Below are 22993 nucleotides of genomic sequence, written 5' to 3'. Positions count from 1 at the left end.
ATTAGTCAGATGGAGGATGAGTTAGAGAAAACTAAGAAAGAGGTGAAAGAGCTCAAAAAGAGATTTAGAGACACTGAAAACAAGAACAGAGACATATGGAATGAACTGAAAAGAAGTAACATTCATATAATTGGCCTGCCAGAGGAAGAAAGAGAGGAAAGGGAAGGAAACATTCTAGAGGAAATTATAGAAAACTTCCTAGACCTGAATAACAGAAAGGACATTAAGATTCAAGAGGCCAAAGAGTTCCAAACAGAATGAACCCAGACCGGAAGACACCAAGACAAATCACAGTCACAGTGAGAAGAATTAAGGATAAAGAAAGAATCCCAAAGGCTACAAGAGAAAAACAAAAAGTCACATACAGGGGAAAGCCCATAAGACTATCAGCAGACTTCTCCAATCAAACTCTAAAAGCCAGAAGAGAATGGCAAGATATCTATAGAGCCCTGAATGAAAAAGGGTTTCAACCAAGGATAATCTATCCTGCTAGACTTTCATTCAAACTAGATGAAGGGATCAAAACCTTCTTAGACAAACAACAGTTAAAGGAAGCAACCATCACCAAACCGGCCCTGAAGGAGGTTCTAAAAGACCTCTTATAAACAAGAACTTCACTATAATACTTGCCATATATCAGAGCAAACAAAAATTCATTGAACAAAGGCACTACAATAAATTAAATCCATAATGTCAGTAAATGTCAATGGCTTAAACTCACCCATCAAAAGGCAGAGTGGGAGGATGGATCAGAAAACATAACCCAACCATATGCTGCTTGCAAGAATCTCATCTGACCCAAAAGATAAACACAGGATTAAAGTGAAAGGATGGAAAACTATCATACAGGCTAATGGACTACAAAAAAAAAAAAAAAAAAAAGCTGAAACAGCCATTCTCATCTCAGACATAATAGATTTTAAATTAAATAAAGTAATAAAAGATGGGCAAGGACACTAAATAATGAAAGGAGGATCAATCAGCCAAGAAGACTTAACAATTATTAACATCTATGCACCCAATGAGGGACCATCTAAATACATCAAACACCTACTGAAAGAACTTCAAAAATACATCATTGGTAATACAATAATAATGGGAGACTTTAACACCCCATTCTCACACTTAGATCAACAAAGAAGAGAATCAACAATGAAACAAGAGAATTAAATGAAGAAATGGTCAGACTAGACCTCCTGTACATCATCAGAGCCCTTCACCCAAAAAAACTGGAATACACATTCTTTTCAAAACCACACAACACATACTCAAGAATAGACCACATGTTAGGCCACAAAAACAGCATCAATAAATTCAAGAGCATTGAAATCATCCCAAGTATCTTCTCAGACCACAGTGGAGTAAAACTAGCATTTAACAACAAACAGAAAATTATTAAAAGACACACAATTTGGAAAATAAACAACATACTGCTTAACAAGCACTGGGTCAGAGAGTCACTCAAGCAAGAATTTCAAATGTTCCTGGAAACAAATGTAAAAGAAGACACAAACTAGCAAAATATTTGGGAGACAGCTAAAGCAGAGGGAAACTCATAGCCATACAATCACATACTAAACAACAAGAAAAAGCTAAAATAAACGATCTTACTGCACACCTCAAGGACTTAGATGAACTGTAAAGCAACCAGAAGGACAGAAATCATTAAAATTAGAGCAGAAATAAACAACATCGAAAATAAGAGAACCATACAGATGATCAATGAAGCCAAATGTTGATTCTTTCAAAGATTAAACAAAATTGACAACCCCCTAGCCAGACTCACTAAACAAAAAATGGAGAAGACTCAAATTCATAGAATTATAAACTGTAGAGGAGATATTACAACTGACACCACAAAAATCCAGAAAATCATGCGAAACTTCTATGAAGAACTATACGCCACCAAGCTAGAAAATCTGGAAGAAATGGAAGAATTCCTAGAAGCATATGCCCTTCCAAATCTGACCCAAGAAGAACTACAAGACCTAAATGCACCAACCACAGACAAAGAAATCGAAACCATTATTAACAATGTCCCCAACAATAAAAGTCCGGGACCAGATGGCTTCACAAACGAATTCTACAAAACTTTCAGGAAACATGGTTAGTACCCATACTTCTAAAGCTTTTCCATAAGATCGAAGAACAGGAACACTCTCCTCCACTTTCTATGAAGCCAACATCACCCTGATACCAAAAGCAGATAGGGACACAACAAAAAAGGAAAACTACACACCAATATCTCTGATGAACATAGATCCCAAAATACTAAACAAGATCTTGGCCAACCAGATACAGCAGCATATCAAAAAGATTGTTCATCACGACCAAGTGGGATTTATCCCAGAAATACAAGGTTGGTTCAACATACGTAAGTCAACCAATGTCATTCACCACATCAATAAAAGCAAAGCCAAAAACCACGTGATTATCTCAATAGATGCAGAGAAAGCCTTTGACAAAATCCAACACCCATTCATGCTCAAAACTCTACAAAAAATTGGAATAGATGGGAAATTCCTCAAGATAGTGGAATCCATGTATAGCAAACCTACCGCCAACATCATACTCATTGGACAGAAGCTGAAAGTATTCCGCCTCATATCGGGGACTAGACATGGCTGTTCACTGTCACCATTACTCTTCAACATAGTGTTGGAAGTTCTTGCAATAGCAGTCAGGCAAGAGAAAGGAATCAAAGGAATACAGATTGGAAGGGAAGAAGTCAAGCTCTCACTATTTGCAGATGATATGATAGTATACATAGAAAAACATATGAAAAACTGCTCTAGGTCACTGATTGTCAGATAAATGCAAATTAAGACAACATTGAGATACCACCTCACTCCTGTAAGAATGGCATACATCAAAAAGGACAGAAGCAACAAATGCTGGAGAGGCTGTGGGGACAGAGGAACCCTTTTGCACTGCTGGTGGGAATGTAAATGGGTCCAGCCTCTGTGAAGAGCTGTCTGGAGAACTCTCACAGGCTAGACATGGACCTTCCTCTTCTGTGGATATACCCCAAGGATTTCATAACACCCAACCAAAAAGAGGTGTGTACTCCTATGTTCATGCTCCTATGTTCATAGCAGCACGATTCATAATAGCTAAAACCTGGAAGCAACCCAGGTGCCCAACAATAGATGAGTGGCTGAGAAAGCTGTGGTATATATACAGAATGGAGTACTATGCAGCTACTAATAACAATGAATTCAACTTCTCTGACCCATCTTGGTCAGAGCTAGAAGGAATTATGTTAAGTGAGCTAAGTCAGAAAGATAAAGATAAGCATGGGATGATCCCACTCATGAACAGAAGTTGAGAAAGAAGATCAGAAAGGGAAACTAAAGGTAGGATCTGACTAAATTGAAAGTAGGGCACCAAAGTAAAAACCCTGTGGTAAGCGGGAGGGTGGACATGTGGCTTCCTGGGGCAGGGAGTGGAGGTGGGGTGGGGTGGGAGTGGGAGTGGGTGGGATAGGAAACAATCTTTTGGTGATAGGAATGGTGTTTATGTACACACCTATTAAATTATAGTCATATAAATCACTATTTAATTAATATGAGAGGGGGAAAATTTGATTGTATGTCTAACAAAAGGACTTTTCAAAGTTAACCCAATTACCAAATAATTTGATGATAAAAGTAACCATCCAATGTCTTCTTGAAACCTAAGACAGCAGGTACCTCACATTTCCACTAAAGAGCCTAAACTTTCCCCAGTCCTGGGACCCTAGGGTAGGGCCCACTTTACCATATGCTTCTCCCAATTCTTATCAAATAATATTGCATTCGCTGATTGCAACCTAATCAACGCAACAAGTGCCACCCCAGCATGCTTCACCTCAGACTGTGTCCAGAGACTTCAGGTGTGGAACGACAACCCTTCAGCTTCATCACTCGGGTGAGACCTTTCCTTTCATAGTATTCTCTAATTCCACATCAGGTGGTTCACTTCCTAACAAAGTCCCAAAACTTAGTCATAGACCAGGTTCCAGGCGATAGAGCATATGTTCACACGTATCCATAAACTAGGGCAAATATATACCTGAAAGCAGAAGTACACTAGAGTTTGCAGTGAGTACCCCCCCAACACTTCGTCTCCACTATTCCAACCTTTGGGTCCATGATTGCTCAACAATTTGTTTGGCTTTGTATGTTAATTCTCTTTTCAGTCACCAGGTTCCAGATGCCATCAGGATGCCGGCCAGGCTTCCCTGGACTGAAGACCCCACCAATGTGTCCTGGAGCTCCGCTTCCCTAGAGACTCACCCTACTAGGTAAAGAGAGAGGCAGACTGGGAGTATGTATCAACCAGTCAATGCCCATGTTCAGCGGGGAAGCAATTACAGAAGCCAGACTTCCCACCTTCTGCAACCCACAATGACCCTGGGTCCATGCTCCCAGAGGGATAGAGAATGGGAAAGCTATTGGGGAGGGGATGGTATATGGAGATTGGGTGACGGGAATTGTGTGGAGTTGTACCCCCCCATCCTATGATTTTGTTAATGTCTCCTTTCTTAAATAAATTTTAAAAAACTATTAAAATAATATACAAAATTAATACACATAGATAAAATTAGAATAGTGATTACTTTCACGTAGAAAGAATATAGTGAGACTGCACAATGGCAATGACTTGTTTTCTTTGATAAAAGAAAAAAATATCATTGGCTTGTAGCCTGGGTAGTGCTCTGGTCTCTCTCTGAGTCTTTGCACAGAAATTTCCTCTTCTAGAAAGTTCTTTACCTTATTCTTGTGCTAGCATTCCTACCACACTGTAAAACCAGTCCCCTAGAAAGCCTTCTTAGTTGATCTAGGGAGGTGGGCCCTTCTGTTAGAAACTCCCCAATCATGTTGTGCTTGCCTGGTTCAGAACCTAATCACACATCTGATCTGTTAAGGCCCTCCTTGTTCTCCTATAAGTTCCTTCTACACTAATCTAATCTGATTTTGTTCTGTATGCTAAGAATTTAACACAATACCTAGTCCACTGTCACCAACAGATTCTGGTGGATTGAAATTCTGAAACCTGACAGTGATTTAAACAGTCCAACTATTTTATGTAAAACATGCTACATGCTAATGTAAACAAAATTACTCAGAAACATGTATCTAGAATTTTATATGAATTAAGAGTCCTCATTTAGGGGCTGGGTTGTGGCACACTTGGCTGAATACACTTTAAAACACATAAGGACCCAGGGTTGAGCACCCCTGGCCCCCACCTGCAGAAGGAAAGCTTTGTGAGTGGTGAAGCAGTGTTGTTTAATCTCACATAATCAGTATTAATATTGGTTTATCGTCAGTGAAATGCTAGCAGGACAAAAATAAAAGAAATAAAATAAAGCTAGACTAAGTATGACTGTAACTAGGCATTATAGCCTAGTACTAACACAAAAATGACCTAAAGTTTACATTCATATAAAGCCCATTCTTGAAAAAAAAAAAAAGAAAAATCTAAATGGCAGAATCCAAAAGAAATGACATATGGTTAAAAATTCTATACAGTTAATAGAAAACTGGCAGTTTATTCTCATTTATGCCGCCAAGAAAAGCTTCTAAATTCCGAAACAAGGGATCAGTAAGCCTTTTCTGTATAGGGCTAGAAAATAGTAAATATCATAGGCTTGGAGGGACATGATGCAGTCTCTGTGGGAATAACTCAACACTTTTTCAACTATCATTGTAACATAAAAGTGGTCATAGATAATGGGCATATGACTGTGAAACAACACACACACACAATCTAGGTATGCATATGCACACATTTTCTCTCACTTTTTTTTTACAAGAATAAGTGTCAAGGCTGCATGTACCTCTGCCCCAGAATTTGCTGATCCTCATTTAGATAAATTCTAACACCATCCTGTGACAGTGATAATCATAGCAGTTGCTTACAAATATCAACCCCCTTGATCTTTACAATTATTATAGTAAGCTAATTTGATTATTTCTCTTACAGATGAGGAAAGTGCCCAAAGTCTAGTGAGAAGCAGAGCAAGATTCTCAGTCAGCATGGTGCCAGAAGCCTGCCCCAGACTCTTAGTTCCTGCACTGTGTCAATCAACTGTGGGGAACATTGCAGTTTATTCACAGCACTGATCTGATTTCTTCTGAGAAACCCCAGAAAGTTCTAGCAAGTAGAAATAAAAATTCTCAGAACAATTTCTGTTCTACAGTCCAACCACTCCAAACCTCATAGGATACTCTAAGCAGCAACCTGGACAATTATTAGAAAGCTAGATATATATGAGGCAATTACCCAAGAATATTAATTTCCACCAGGGGAGCTTTGTAATGGGAGGTGGAAGGTTAACAGTTTTGAACTACATTACATAGTGGTGGCCACCAAGGCTAAAGACACAGCTCTGAAGGACAGCACATAACCAACAAGGGTGCTATACAATAGCCCCATTAGAACCCTTCCCCCATTAATTTCCATTCTATGAACACCTTCACCTCAACATGGCCAATTTCTTCACAAACTGGTACATTTTATGGATGAATCCATTTCCACAAACAGAAATATTTAGTGTAGTTCAGATCCTGGAACTTCACTGTTCAAATGAATTTGACACTTCCTGAACAAACAGATTTAACCAGAGACAAGGAACTTAGATAATAATATAAGTGATGATAGAAGCAGCATCTTCTCAAAAAAGAAAGGTAGGAGGAAAAAACAGAGCAAGGACAATAACAGATATTAGGAAACAGGTCTTGAGATAGAACGCTGGGGACCAAAGGACTAACCTAGGCCAGGTTCCAAATAGAAGATGAAAACCCCTGTCCTGTTCCTCCTCAGACCTCCTCTCTGCACATCACTTACTTCTTTTCAAATAATAATAAAAAAGACTAGAATCTGAACACTTTCAGCATTCATACAATTGCTGCAATTCCATAGAGTATTATATCTTCTTAAAGCCTAGGACTTCACTGTTAGACACAGGCACATTAGGACCAATTTGGTAGGATGTCAGCTGTATTTACAGTTTGGGGTAATATAAAAACATATGGAAACTGTGAAAATTGACCCCCAGGGGGCTAATGTTGGAGGAAACCAACATTCCATAGTCTGGCCAGAGGTTGGGGGTGATTTGCCCAGACAATATACAGCTAGAGCAATCTACAAGCACAGGGGCATTTCGTGTCTGCAAGGCCTATTTTTATTGCAGTCAATCTGGAACCGGGCTGCAGCAGTCCAGACACAAAGTAAGATGAAGGCATAAGAAGATAAAAATCTTACTTGCTGATTTTCCAAATTAGGATAGGGAAGTAACATATTTGAGTTTATACTATTTCCTATTAAAATTATTGATAATATCATTCTAAATAATAAAAATAGCCTCTGCTTTTGAAGGCTATATCGTGTGTCTAAGACTATGCTAAGGACTGCAAAGATATATTCTCTAAATGAAGCAACATCCATTCACAGAGAACATTTTTATTATCTTTATTTATTTATTTATTTATTGGATAGAGACAGCCAGAAATTGAGAGGAGGAAGGAAATTAGAGAGGTAGAGAGACAGAAGGACACCTGCAGACCTGCTTCACCGCTCACAAAGCTTTCCCCCTGCAGGTGGGGACCTGGGGCTTGAACCTGGGTCCTTGTGCACTGCTGCATGTGCGCTCAACCATGTGCACCACCACCCGGCCCCAGAGAACATTTTTTTAAACAAAGCAAAGCCCTCAAATGAAGAGTACTTTTGTCTGAATTTTATAGGTAATTAAACTGAGACCTAGAGAATTAACTTATTTGCCTGGCATCACGCATTTAATAAGTAGCAGGTCCAGAATTCAAATTATCCTTTCTATAATACCAAATGTCATGATCTTATAAACTTTCTGTATGAGAACAATAAGTATCATATATTATTATGAGATGTTAGCCACAAAAGTGAATGGAGCATTCTAATCAGACCTAAACATCACTTATTGAGAGTCATAATGTGTTTCTATAAAAGGGAGTCAAAACATAAGCCTAAATAAAGCAAGTTATTCTCTCCTTCTAGTCTGGTCCATTTGAGGTACAGCTTACTAAGCCCTCCCAAAGATCATCTGACCCAACACTGAATCAGTTTTCCAAGGCCGTCTAACAAATTGCTACAAATTTCCCAGCCTGAAACAACATTTACTGATTATCTCCCAGCTTCTGTGAGTCAGAAGTCCAGGCACAGCCAGTCTGGTCCCTCTGCTCCCAGTCTTACCAGGCTGAAATTAAGATGTTAGCCAGACCACATTTCTCATCTGTGGGCTTAACTGGGAGAAGAATGTGCTTCCAGGCACACTCAAGTTGTTGGACAAATTTGCTTCCTCTTGCAGCTGAAATGAATGAGGTTCCCAGCCTTTTCCTGACTACTGGAAGAGGCTGGAGGCTGCCCTTAGATCCTAGAAGCTGTGTAGTGTTCTGTGTCATGGAACCTTCTCTGTAAGTAGTTTGCAACATGGCTATTTGATGCAGACACCTTTCCTTTTGCCATATAGCCTATCTACTCAAAGGAATAGTACCCACAGCCTTTGTCATATTCTATAGGTTAGAAGTAAGTCACGGACCCTTCCCACATTCAAATGAAGGCAATTACACAAGGATGGAAAATCAGGGGACAGAAATCATCAGAGTTATGTTAGAATTCTGCCAACTACATGTACTATCCAACTGAACTTTCTGCAGTTACCAAATTGCTCTACTTCTATCACATCCAACACAAAAGCAACTTCTTGTAGCTCTTGAACATCTCAAGTGTTGGAACTGATTTTTCAATATTTTTAAAAAATATTTATTTATTTTAATGAAAGAGAGATACAGAAAGGAAGATGCAAAGAGAAAGAGACCCTGGGACTCAGAGCTTCAGGCATAAAAGTCTCTTGCAGAACCATTATGCTGTCTCTCCAGCCTACTTGAAGTAGTTTTAATCTTAATTAACTCAAATTTAAATAGCTCATATGGCTAAGGATATTATATTGGCCAACACACATGTGGACATTTATCAGTGTTAAGCTGTATATTCATTATTATTTTAGCAGTGTTAATTTTTGTTCTATTTTTTGTGCTAACCTTTCAAATTATTCTACAATGCTTTCATGGTCGATTTCAAGCATTTCCTGGGGACATTTACCTCATTATCTACCTAACAGACTACATTTTTCCATTTTTCAAACTACTTCCAAAACCATATTCACCAACACAACCAAAGGCATCTGGAAGGCCTCACTTATGACCAGTAAGGGTTATAGAAATTTATGCTTCCTTACACTTTCCCAAGTATTTATCCCCATGACAACACATTGCAAAATACATGACTGCACTTTCCACTCTTCTTCTCATAACTCAAAGCCTTCCTCAGTCTGATGTGAATGAGTAAAACAGAATCAGTGGTGGGTAGTGAAGGAGATGAAAATCAATGAAGGATAACAAAGTGGCAGAATTATTGGCAGAGTGGGTGTAAACCACTTCCCCCAATGACGGGAGTAGACAGAGCAAACCGCCTACCCACACAATGGCCTAAGCAGGGCCAAACACTTGGAAAATTTACCACTGTGATGCCACCTGTTTTAGTTTCACTGGATGATGTTTTTCTAAACTTGGTGGTTTACAAACATTATTCTGGCAGTACTAGCACTGGGGCATGTTAATAATTGCTACCATAGCAAAACCAAAAGCAAACTAAACTAAGTTAAAAAGTTAGGAACAAGTAAGTCTTGAGGACACAGGGGAAAATATGAATAGGTTCCTTACACTGCAGACTTTTCAGCCATTTCTATTGTTAAGAGCACGGTGAATTTCCAAAAAGGGACACTTGTTTATTGAACTTCTTTGAACCCAGTACCCTTTTCCTAGTATCTAGTAGAATTCTGCTAAATTACTATTCTGTATGTAAAGTCTGAAAAACCAGGATTTCCCCTAAATTTAGTCATTAGTGTATGATTTCAATAGCTTTTGTATTATTCGTGTTAAGCAGGACCTGTGTTCCTTGATGTTTTTCTTTAGATACTTTCACCTCACTTGATCTTCTGCCTGAGATTTTCTTGTAAGCAAGAACTGGTAAAATCAAGCATCTAATCAATAAGTCGTGGATGTTCTAATACAAAAAGTAATTGTTCATAAGAATACATAAATTATCTGTACTAGCTACTGGCACACTAATTGCTAAATACTTAGCAATATTTTACAAAAATCTTTGAGAACTAGTAAATTCCTAACCAGAAATCATAGGAAGATTGTTTGGAACTAGTAGAGACATGAGTTAAGTCCCCCTTTTCCACAAATGGCATGTGAAATTGTTGCTCAGAACAGCTCAGTGATTTGCACACACTCAGCTCATAATCAAGACCTTCAGTATTACTGGGAACTGCTCTGTGAGCTGTGAGGTTCATATACTTATCTCTGACTATAGCCACATCAGTAAGGGCTGTTCAGAATACCTCGTTTTGCTGAGTGGCAGATTAAGTTGCCCTCTCTTTGCTACAGTTTTGCAACTGCAATATTTCCAGGGAGATGAGAATGATTGAACTTCACTCCACCTTAAGAAATCGCATTACTGCGAGTTGGGCAGTAGTGCAGCAGGTTAAGCACATGTGGCACAAAGTGAAAGGACTGCAGAAGGATTCCGGTTAGAGCCCCCAGCTGCAGAGGAGTCACTTCACAGGCGGTGAAGCAGGTCTGCAGATGTCTATCTTTCTCTCCCCCTCTGTCTTCCCCTCCTCTCTCCATTTCAGTCTGTCCTATCCAACAACGATGACATTGATAACAACAATAATAACTACAACAATAAAACAAGGGCAACAAAAGAGAATAAATAAATATTTTTTAAAATCCCAGTACTGGCCATCTAGGAATCTGTATACAAGCAGAATGTCTTTCCTTTGCTTTTCAGAAGTAGTGCCAACCAGCACCAGGCAGAATCAGGAAGGTCATAAATCAGATCTACTGCCTTCAGACTAGAGACAGGTTAAAAGTGACAGTAGAGTAGAGTGTGCTTTTAAACTGACCACATGGGTTCAAATCTCAGATCAACCATCTATTTTTTCACTGATGAACTTGGGACAATTGATTTCATATTCATATATCATTTTTCTTATCTATAAAACAGAATATGGATGTCAAAACACTTACTCAAAGAGCTAATACATGAAGCATGCCTGAAATGTAGTAAGGTATTCACAGATGTTACCTTACAGAAGTTTTAATGATAATAATAATGCTAAGTGGCTTCTGTCCCACATGCACTAGGCTAGTTAATGATGAGGAGCAGGTACCTACCTTTCCTCACCCGTATGTGTTCAAGGAAACTGTATTGGCACATCTGTTGACAAGGAGACTCTAGTACTCTCAGCTCCATACCTTGGGCACACAAAGTGTCACAAAGATGTCAATCTGAAGTCCTCAATGGTTAAAATTCAGTCCTCAGAATACAGTTTGACAGCAGAAAAGGCTTCTGCAGGTGGTATCTTGGTCTCACATTTGCCTCTGTGCTTATGGACAAGCTTAGAGGACTCCACCAACTCCTGAAGGCAGAGTTGGGTTCCATTGCAATTTGGCAGGCCCCCAAATTTCCTAACCTATCATTGATATCCCTGGATCTGCCTCACTTGCTAATTTCCCATCAGTGTTAATCAGTTATCCAGGATAGTCTTTCCACCAAACACTAACAACCTGGCTGTAAGATCATTTCCCCAAAGTTAACATCACTATCAAGCCCCATGAGTTGTACCAAGAACCCTCTCTTCTTGCTGTTCTTATATCAGAAGATAAACACACACAGCATACATAACTAGGCTTATCTGCATATATATTTCACTCACATACACTTACTGTTTATATTCAGCACACACACACACACACACACACACACACACACACACACACACACACACACACACACACACACAACCCTTCAGCAGTGCCTGTTAAGACATCTTCCCTTTAGGCAAAACCCCTGTCCACTGTATAAAGTGTGCACCACAGAAGAACAATAATCACTCAGGTCTTTGAATATAGGTAGACAGGAGGAAGTCTGCTCTAATATTTCTCATAGAAATCATTTACCCAGGAAAGGCAAAGATTGGAGAGATAGTTGAATGATTGAAATGTTCCTAAAGAATGATGAATGACTCTATTAAAGTAGTTGTAGTATAATTTAAAAATGAGAAATAAGCTGAAGTCAAACTGTATAGACTAACTTTTCTATACCAGTATGGAGTAAGTCATATTAAGTGTTCTTGTGACAAAAATATCATCACTATGAATTAGATGAATATGAAAAGATTTAAAACAAAGCAGAAAAGGAAGCTGACCTTTGCAAAGGAACAAAAAGTTTTAGTTGTTGAATCTCAAACTCATATTTTTCACTGTGAGATAAGTCTTGTTACTTTTCCATGCATTTGCTAATATATATTCTAAATTCTCACTTTATAAGATCAGAATTGTAGGCCAGTGAAATCATTCATATGGGGAGTGTGCTGCTTTGCCATGCTTTAGTCCTGTGATATCTCTCTCTTTCTATTTAAAATAAATAAATAAATAATAAAATCAGAATTCTTTTTCATTCAAAGGAGAGATTAGAATAAAAAATAAATGTTATTTTATTTAAACAAAAGAAACTTAAATAGGGACCAGCAAGGTAGTTTACCTGGGTAACACAGTTGTTTTGTTATGTGTTTAACCAGGTTCTAGCTCTACTGCAGTGGAGGAAGCTTCAATAATATAGTAATATAATATGTCTCTTTGTGGGACATGGCACACATGTCATAAGCACACATGGCACAAAGCGCAAGGACCAGTGTAAGAATCCAAGTTCAAGCCCCCAGCTCCCCACCTGCATTTCACAAGCGGTTAAGCAGATCTGCAGGTGTCTGTCTTTCTCTCCCTCTGTCTTCTTATCCTCTCTTCATTTCTCTCTGTCCTGTCCAACAACAACAGAGATAACAATCATAAAACAACAAGGGGCACCAAGGGGGGGATAGCCGCCAGGAGCAGTGGATTCTTGGTGCAGACACCGAGCCCCAGCAATAACCCTGGAGGCAAATATGTGTGTGTGTGTGTGTGTGTGTGTGTGTGTGTTTCCTTCAATCTGAAAATGTTAGCTTAGAATTATGAAGCCCTGGTGATGTCAAAACAAAATCCCCTAAAAAAGTAAATATATACATATTCATATATATACATATACATATATATATTCCAACCCATGATTAATGTAGCATTCTATTATAAAATAATACATTAACTTTTATTCATTTCTGTACCACAGTAGACTCAAGTTGTATTTTTCTTGCATTTGAATGAATTTATTTTTTCACTCCATTAGAACTTTGTTCAAAAACGTTATGTTTGGGGATGGGTGTTGGCACACCTAATTGAGCACACATGTTACAGTGCACAATGGCCCAGGTTCGAGCCCTCAGTCCCCACCTGCTGGGAGAAAGCTTTGCAAGTGGTGAAGCAGTGCTGAAGGTGTCTCTCTGTCTCTCTCCCTCTCTATCACCCCCTTCCCTCTAGACTTCTGGCTGTCTCTATCCAATAAAGATACTTTAAAAATTATTTTTAAATGTCATGTTTAACTTATGTATTTATTACAAAAACAAGTTATTTTTCATTTGAATCACAGAGATGTGAAAGGACTGCAGTTTCCTTGGTTATTGACACTTACTTTTTATATTAACATTACATTTCTTTTCCTTTGAAGAATCCATAATATCAAATTAGGAACAGTTTAAAAGATATTAAGATCCTTTAAAAAGTGTACTCTTGACCTCTAACACATATACACACCTACAAAGCACACATGTGGTCTCATTTCAAATAGATAATAGTCCTCTTTAGGTGATGTATTTAATTTCTCTGGAATGGAAATCGACCTTAAGTGTTTTTTGTTTTTTGTCAGAAAATTATTGTTGTTTGTCAGAATAAGTTTAAATAGTCCTAGCAACACCTAAATGCATGATGTTTAAACTCAAACACACACACACAAACACACACACACACAACTTTTTGTTGTAACTGAACTGTGAACCGTTGGAAATGGAGTATTTCATAACATAAATTTACAAATCTCTATGAACTAGAAGCATTTCCTGGGCAATTAATCAACAGGAATTTTTATGTAAAAACACATCTTGATTTAGCTATCCACAAATGATCCCACAAGCAGCAATGACTAATTAGAAGTCATAGACCTCGACAGTTTGCTGAAATTCTTTTCTTCAGGTCATTAAAAATGCCATGACAACATACAAATTCAGTAAGAAGAATAAACTAAGGGAAGTTACAAGTACAGAAAGGAATTATTTAAAGTATGGGACCTTTGCGCAAAATTGATACACATTTATTTGATACAACTGACACTCCTCTACTCTTCCACCATTTGCTAGGTCTGTGTCATTCCCACTAACATTAATGAGAGATATGTGCTAAAACTGAATAGCTGCTAACTCCAGCCATCTGTGCTTTCCTGGTACAAATAAAATTGAATGTCATCACTACCCTATTGGATTTCTCAGTAATGCTCTTTGCTGATAAGAACTTTGAAAAAAATGGCAATGACTTTTCCCCCTTTTCTAACTCATACAAAGCATGACCATTCCCCCTGTTACATAAAGAAGTCTATTCTATTCTGAATCCAGGCAGCCTCTGAGAGGTGGGGTGAGATAAATCCCTGCTTATCAAGATAACTGTTTCCCCACTCTGTCTAAATGGAGACAAAGTATACCCAGACCCAAATGATTAAAACGGCCAAATTCTTAGCAGGTTAACTCATTACTTTTCATCTTTCTCTTGCCAGTCCTGAAAGCTAAGTAGCTGTCTTAACAGCCTGCAGCAATCACTTCCAAACAACTCTCTTGCCCTATAACTATGTTAAAATGGAGTTAATTCATTTTTTTCTTTATGAATTACTGGCTGTCAAGAACTTGAGAAAGGTCCCAGGCTTTAAGGGAGACCTTTGAAAGGAGAGACTATGTGCTGGAGGACCCAAGGAGCCTTGCTATGGAGCCAGGAAAACTGCAAGATTGGAAAGCCACTCACTTTCTGATCAGGAACTACACGGGGTGGGGGGGGGGGGGAAGAGAAAGACTCATGTGACTCCAATCACAGCCACCAGTATTTCTTCAGTGAAAGCTGGGAACACATAGCACCAGAGAGCCATGTAGTTATGGGAAGTTAACTTCACTCCCCATTCACAGCTAGCCAGTCTTTACCCAGCAAGGCAAAACTTTCTAAGGGCCCCTTCTTCAGGAGGTGTTAAGTCTTGCTTCTGAAAACCTTAGGGCCTAATTATCAGGTGGATCACTTCTTCCTCTCAAGTTGCATAGAAGGCTGTGGTGATTTGGATGCTCTCTTCGATTTGATCATTAGATACAGTTTTATATGACATATGATGACAGAGCTGCTAAGAATATTTATTAGCTTGGCTAAGAACTAAAGAAAAAAATTGGTAATCACAGCTCTCAGGAGAGGCTTTTTAAATTTCATTTTATGGTACTATAAAATGAACCCATGCCCTGAGCATTGACATGGGCAAATTATTTGGTTAGAAGTGTCTCAAAATTTAAAGTTCAGTCATATCAACACACAAATGCCAAGTGAACACTCGAGGTAGATGTCCTTTCCAAGGCAAATAAAGACATCGCCATAAAGGGTAAGTATCTATTTTATATGAGACCATATGTGTGCTTTGTAGGTGTTTGAGGTCAAGAGTACACTTTTTAAATGTTCTTAATATCTTTTCAATTGTTCCTAATCTAATCTTACGGAATCCTCAAAGGAAAAAAAAATGTCATAGCAATTCTACTAGGTATATAACCAAGAAAAGTAAGGACATAGGTTCAAACAACAACTTGCAAATAAATATTCACAGCATTATCATTCATAGCAGTTAAATAGTAGAAATAATCCTAATATCTATCAACTGACAAATAGATAAACCAAATATAACTATACCCAGCAACAGGAAGATAAGAAGTACTGATATCTGTATTACATAAATGAATCCCAGACACATCATGCTAAACAGAAAGTAGTTACTAAAACACAAATTATAATACTCCATGTAATTTATGAAATACATAAGTGCAAAAAGTAGACTAGTGTTTGTCAAATACTAAGGGAAGGTGGAAATACATGGGAAAATGTGAATGATAATTGATATAAACTTTCTCTCTGAAGTATGTTTTTCTTCTATTTTTTAACTAGGGGTATTAATGGTTTACAGTAAATAAAATTGTTGGTACATGTGTAAAATTTATCAATTTTCTGCAAAACACTCTCACTCCCAGCCTATTTCCTCCTCGATCATCATACACCACAATCTGAAAGCCTCCCCATCTGTCCCCCAGAATCGTTTACTTTGGTGCAATACACCAAAAGGTGTGAAGTTCTGCTTTGTATTTCCTCTTCTGTTCTCAACTTTTGTCCAAGAATGAGATCATCCGTATTCATCCTTCTCTTTTTGGCTTATCTCACTAATTCCTTCAAACTCCACCCAAGATGAGGTGCTGAAGGTGAATTCATCATTCTTAATAGCTAAGTAGTATTCTATTATGTATATATACCATGACTTTCTTAGCCACCTAGGTTGCTTCCAGATGTTGGCTACTATCAATTGTGCTGCTGTGAACATAGGCATATGAATATATTTTTGGATGGGTGTGTTTGGTTTCTTAGGATATATTCCCAGGTGAGGAATTTCTAGGTCATGGGGTCAGATAAAAATTTAATTGTGGAATTCAAGAGTTTGATGATTTCCCACCCTTGTAAATGCACCAGCAACCAAATACTGAATTGTGTAACTTCAAAAGGTTAATAAGAAAGAACATCTTATGGTGTATGAATACTATCTTAATAAAATTAAGTGAAAATGAAAATTTATATTCTACCTTTATCTTTCCCAATAACCATTTCCCTAATTAAAGGCTTTTTGATATTTTTTCTAGAAATCATATACATTATGTATAAACACACTTCTCATTTTAAATGCTATGCACAATGATAAACATTTTACAACATGGCTCAGACATTTTACACACCAGGAACATTATGTACTCAGGTATAAATAAAGGAGCTAAAGAGAGGTTGTGGGACTCAAAGAGCTGCCAAGAGGCAAATGAGGCCCCCCGCTCTAGAATAGCCAGAATCTATGTTTCTCAAACTTCCAAATACCAACTGGACAACTCTTCATGGATATTCCACATAAATAAATAAATATATATATATATATATATATATATATATATATATATATATATATGTAAATACACAATTGTCTCGTCTTTAGAGTCAAAATGGATATCATGGGCCCAGAGAGGTATCTCAGGTATAGAAAACATGCATGAGACCCAGATTCAACCCCTTAAACTACACTGACTGAACAGTAGCCTAGTCTTCCTTTTTCATACAAATGAATAAATACTTGAATCAAAAATAAATACTTATTTTAAAAATATACTCATTTTTCAGTTTCTCCTCCATCAAAAGACATCCAAAATTGGAAGTCAAGGAAGAATTAAGCATTTTTCATCACAAACTCTGCAGGCAATAGATCACCATGATCTGTCACTGTAAAGTATCAAAGCAGTTGCATTCTCTGTATTCTTTCTACTGTCATCTTAGCTCATAACTTTGTTTTCTTTGAACATTGAAGCAGGTCTATTCTGGTTTCTCTGCTGCCAATCTATTCGTCCTCCCACCCACTTTTTTTCCCATCCTCCAACAGATATTCATGAAGAAATAATAATGTGCCAGGAGCTAACAACAGAAGGATGAAGAGGAAAGTACATTTATTGTTAGTTCAAAGTTTAATGGAGAAGAGAGACACGTGGCTGTAAAACAAAATAACTTTTATAATAATGTTAACTAAAGATTGCCAGCACACAAAATCAAACTGCTATTTTTTGAGAGCACACAAATTTGGGACATTTGAGTTGGGACTTCTAGAATGAGTAGGAGTTTTGCAGGAAAGGAATAACTAGTAATAGGAATAAATAATATATGTTTAAATATAAAATAGGGAGGAAGTAGTGATGCAAATACTGGGTTGTTGGTATGCTTCTAAATTCTGCTTCTAAGACCCCCTCTGTTTCATCGGTTTAATCTGTCCTGCTTAACACTGTATTCTATTTGCATAACACTGTTAACTAAGCACCACCCTGCCTCCAAGGCATTGGTTTAATCCTCACTGGTTCCTGCTTTTTCCTTCTCCCCACCCCCTATCCTAAGTACATCCTGTTCGGACTCTTCCGCCTCAGGATATATAAGGACAAGACTGTGATTAGAGATAGTTTAGATTGCACAGAGTTCCACATGAATAAAGACTGAACTGCATACCACTCAGCCATGAGTCCCTGGTTGTCTCTCTTTCCCGCCCGTGAAGCTAGCCTGGTATTGGGTAGAAAAGCAAGTCTGCACAGGGGCTTTGTGTATATGTCGAGATTGAAAATAAAACTTGAAAACAGCTTAGAACCAGAATATGAAGGACATGATAAGTTCAGCAGAGGATCTACTCTTATCCAAGGTAAACAGGTGGCAACAGGGATTGTTAGGTACAGGATTCTTCTGCCTCTCCAATTCTGTTTGAACAGAGGATGAGGACAGAATGTGATGTTCAGCAGACTACTGCAAATGATCCATGGGGACAACAACAGCTAGAATGGGTAAAGGAAATAAGAACAATGAAAGCTGGTAAATTACACACAATGTGGGATGAGTCACAGGCCACTGGGAGAATTCTATCTAAAAAGCAGGTTTACTGCCACAATGAAGAGCAGCTAGGATAATTATAAAACTGCTAAGTGACCAGTTTATTATGTTGGAAATATGAGGTTTACACTTCCATCTTAATAAAACTTTTTCCATTTTTCAATACATATTTAAATTATTTATTATATTTATTTATTTGGATAAAGATATAAATCTAGGGAAGGGGGATATATAAAGAGGGAGAGACAGAGAGACACCTGTAGTACTATTTCACCACTTGTAAAGCTTTGCCTCTACAAGTTGGGACCGGGGCTTGAACCTGGGTCCTTGTGTATTGTAACATGTGAGCTTAACCAGATGCACCAACACCCAGCCCGTTTTCCATTTTTTATTATGGCACACAAGGGGATGCATGCCAGTGTCCACATTCTACTTGCTCTCAAGATTATCTGGACTACCCAGAACGACCTGGAATGAATTACCAGCAATTTCACTATGACTTAGTTTACTTACATGCCTATCACAAAGTAACGACCTTCTTACAGGATTATTGTTAAAAAATAAGTAAAAAAGATTGTACTGAGTGTTTTTTGTTGTTGTAGTAGTTTTTCTATTTGCTTAGCCTAGCCCACAGAAAATGCTTAATGAGTGACATCAAAGTTCTCCAAGGAGGCACTCGGAAGTACCTATTCCCGAAATTGTATTTAAATACGCCAGAGTCTCTAGAAAGGTCTTGTGAGGGTCAACAAAAGTAGCTCACCTAGATAGTGCACTGTTTTGCTATGCATGTGCCCCAGGTTCCAGTCAGTCCAGTCAGTTACCTGGAGGAAGATTCAGTGCAGCAGTCTCAGCCCCCCACCCTAGTAGTGGAGGCCCTGTGATGATAGATAAAAATTAAAAGGTGTTGTGGACTATTTAATTTTACAAAATTACTTGATTGTATAATACAGACAGCCTACAAATAACATTCGCAAGGCAGAGAAACAAACAAAAACTGCTGCTCATTCTACTCCGGACATTTTCATTTGATTTAATTTTTTTTTTTTTGAAATTTTCTTTTTTTCCCTTTTGTTGCCCTTGTTTTATTGTTGTTGTAGTTATTATTGGTGTTGTTATTGATGTCGTTTCTGGATACGAGAAATGGAGAGATAAGGGGAAGACATAGATGGGAGAGAGACAGACAGACACCTGCAGACCTTCTTCACAGCCTGTGAAGTGACTTCCCTGAAGGTGGGGAGCTGAGGGCTCAAACTGGAATCCTTATGCTGATCGTTGTGCTTCACGCCACGTGCACTTAACCCACTGTGCTACCACCTGACTCCCATTTAATTTAATTTTTAAATATTTACTTCCATCAAAGCAGACAGATGCACTTACTGCTCATCACTGGCATATAGCAGTGCCAGGCAAACATTTTAATTTTAGAGAACTAAACAAAAGTATAGTATCTGAGAACAGAGAAGGTAAATCAAATAACTGACAGACAAACAAATAAAGAACCGAAGAGAAATTCCACTCTCCCATGCAGCTAGAAGAATCAAGGAGCCAGCACACAAACACTTTCTATCAGGTCTACAGAGAAAACATTAAAGCTTAAAAGTTAAAAAAAAAAAAATAGGACCTCTGGTTCCCTGTCCTATCAGATCTGAATGTTGGTCTTGGTAATCATAACAGGAGGGCTAGCAATACTGGAAAAAAAAAAAAAAAAAGCTGGCTTCACAGGCTCTGGAGTCTGCCATTCAATATGTGGGCTAGTTACAAACAAATATGAAAAAACAAAAAAACAAACATAAAAAATACCCACTGCAGGAGGGAGGAGCTGCCTCTGATGGCATGATCTCTCATCTTTGGCTTGACATAATCATGAGGAAGAAATTATTTCACAGTGTGCCTGCTGTCTGGACAAGAGCACTAGTCCACGAGTGTGAATTCTCCATCTTTATTATATGCTGCCAGTCCTCCCACTTGTCTCAAGCAAGATCAAGGGCAAAGCTGATATCATGCTGCAGAGACCCTCTCTCTTCAGAGAGTTGTTTTGTCTTGTCTGTCTTTACTCCCAAAAGAGAAGATATCATATATCACAACAAAGGCCTTCATTTCTTCTTGGCTTTTGTGCTATTGGGATTCTCTGATCACACTGTGTGGGGCCAAGAAGAACTATCCCAGTAATGATTCCTGGAAGAAGCAGAAAACCCCTCCACCCCTCCTGGAAATTCATCTTTTCTCTTGGCAGCGTCCCCAGAATTCCCCACCGGGAACTGTCTTAAGCAGGCTGGAGGATGGATGGCCTGAGGTCTTCCCCCATCTTTGTTGTCCATGTTTCTTGAAGCCCATCCAGAGCTGATGAGCATCTCTGTCTACAAAGCTGCTGCTGCCTCTTATAGAGGTCCACTCAAACTCACATCAAAAAGAGGAATTCCACCCTCCTGCTCAGGAGAGGGTGGAGGCTCAGACCAGCAACTCAAAAAAAAAAAAAAAAAAAAGACTGAGGGAACTGCCAACACAAACAGCTTCTCAACTTCCATTATGAGAGGTTTTCATCAATGCTTGGAATCTTTTGTATTATAGAAATAGCTTTCCACCCCAAAAGAAGCACATTAAAGACTGGTCCCTATGGTACCCGGGAGTTTTGGGGCCAAACCAATTTAGCCTAGCATAAAAAGTCTCACTGTGGAATGGAACACATTGGTCAGTTCTGGTTTCTGAAGTCAGAGAAGCTGGCACTGAGTCTTGGCTCTGCTAATTAATAGCTATGTGATAATGGGCGAGTCATTTAACTTCCCTGAGCTTTAGTTTCCTCACCTCAAAAATAGGACTAGTAATGCCATCTACTTTCTAAATTCTTTTAAATATTTTGCTACCAGGGTTATAAGTGAGGTTCTGTATCTATAGAATTCCACTAATCCGGGTGGACTCCATTTTATTTTTACTTTATTTTATTTTTTAGACAGAATCTGAGAGACAGAGAAAACAGAGAGAGCAGAAGAAGCACCACAGCACTGCTCCACCACGTGTGTGTCTTGGGGGTCAAATCCAAGTCCAAGGGTACACTGTATTCTCTACCAGGTGAGCCATGTCAAAATCTTTTCCATTGGCCACCTTAGCTACTATTTTTGAGTGGCCAAAGAAAAATGTGAGATAAACCTAGAAAATATTTAGCACCATGCCTACACTAAAGAAATTATCAAAATAAGGCATTTCTTTCTTTTACTATAATAGCAAGAGTAGTAACTACAGATTCTTGAGCAAAGGATCACCCACTCACTTTATTTTGCCCCTGCTGTTACACTAGTTGCTGGATTTGGTTTCTTTACCCTGCTTCACAGGATCTTGATAGAAACATGATCATTTTACTTCTGGAAAGAAAGGAGGCTAGAGATACAGGCTGATGATTTGTGTTTTGCCTTGCTTGTATCCCTTAAACTTATTCCCTCCACATCACCTCTAGTGTCACAGCACTACCTATTGCAGTACCACTGTCTTTGCTAGTGCAGGTGACTGCCAACTCCTCCAGCACAGAGATACTCACCCCAGGCTCAAAATGTTTTCTCCTCACCTCCCCCCTTGCTCCTTCTTATTTTAAGATAAGCACTCAAGGCTTTCTTGGTCCCGGCAAATTCATATTGCTCCCTTTTACATCTACTCCAAGCCTAAACTGCACAGCTGATCCATTGGTGATCAAATGCAAATACTGTCAGATTCATAGAAATTTCCCTTATAAACCCCTCTATGAATGCTCTTGATAATTATGCAAAATGTTTTGACCTTTTTCATTAACAATGCCTCTTTGCTCAATTCCAGATTTTTCTTATCCCAATTGGGTAAATAATCAGCTTCTATACCTATTTTCTACACCTTTCCTGTCTTCTGCAACAATTAGGCAGGGATCTCAGTAGTAGGTAGATCCTACTGAATGCAAGGAAATATAAGAAATTTATGCTTTCCAAGGAAGAAACAGATAACTGCTGCATCTTACAGTGAAGAGTTTGTGAAGGTCATCCAGGCTGTATGCTGGTGCTAGGCACAGTTGTACCATCCTGTGAGCAGAATATGGCTAATCTTCTACCATCCTGCTGACTTGTCTTTATATGAGGCTCATCTGCAAACCTTATACTTTTTACATAACTTCTCATTACTTATGACTCCTATCACACAATTTGGGTTCTTTATAACTAATACCATTAATTCATTTTACAAATATTTATTGAGCCTACCATTTAAAAAAAAATATTTTTAAAAGTCTAACATTTTTCTTTTATTCCTCTTCCTTCCTATTTATTTGTTATTTTTTCTTTCCC

The 22993-nt window shown here is 38.3% G+C and overlaps 1 protein-coding gene and 1 non-coding gene across 9 annotated transcripts in view; one reads left to right on the top strand and one right to left on the bottom strand.

Annotated features, from left to right (window-relative positions):
- The window catches only part of ERC2 (ELKS/RAB6-interacting/CAST family member 2), a 1141350-nt gene that overhangs the window by 421972 nt on the left and 696385 nt on the right, over window positions 1-22993 (bottom strand). The gene's annotated exons all lie outside the window — the stretch shown is intronic.
- LOC132542322 (small nucleolar RNA SNORA61) lies at window positions 20314-20462 on the top strand. Its single transcript, XR_009553410.1, has one exon. It is a non-coding gene; the product is annotated as a small nucleolar RNA SNORA61 (small nucleolar RNA).

The sequence above is a fragment of the Erinaceus europaeus genome, chromosome 12, assembly GCF_950295315.1.
Source record: "Erinaceus europaeus chromosome 12, mEriEur2.1, whole genome shotgun sequence".
In the NCBI taxonomy this organism is placed as follows: Eukaryota; Metazoa; Chordata; class Mammalia; order Eulipotyphla; family Erinaceidae; genus Erinaceus; species Erinaceus europaeus.
This window is presented reverse-complemented; position numbering and strand designations above follow the sequence as displayed.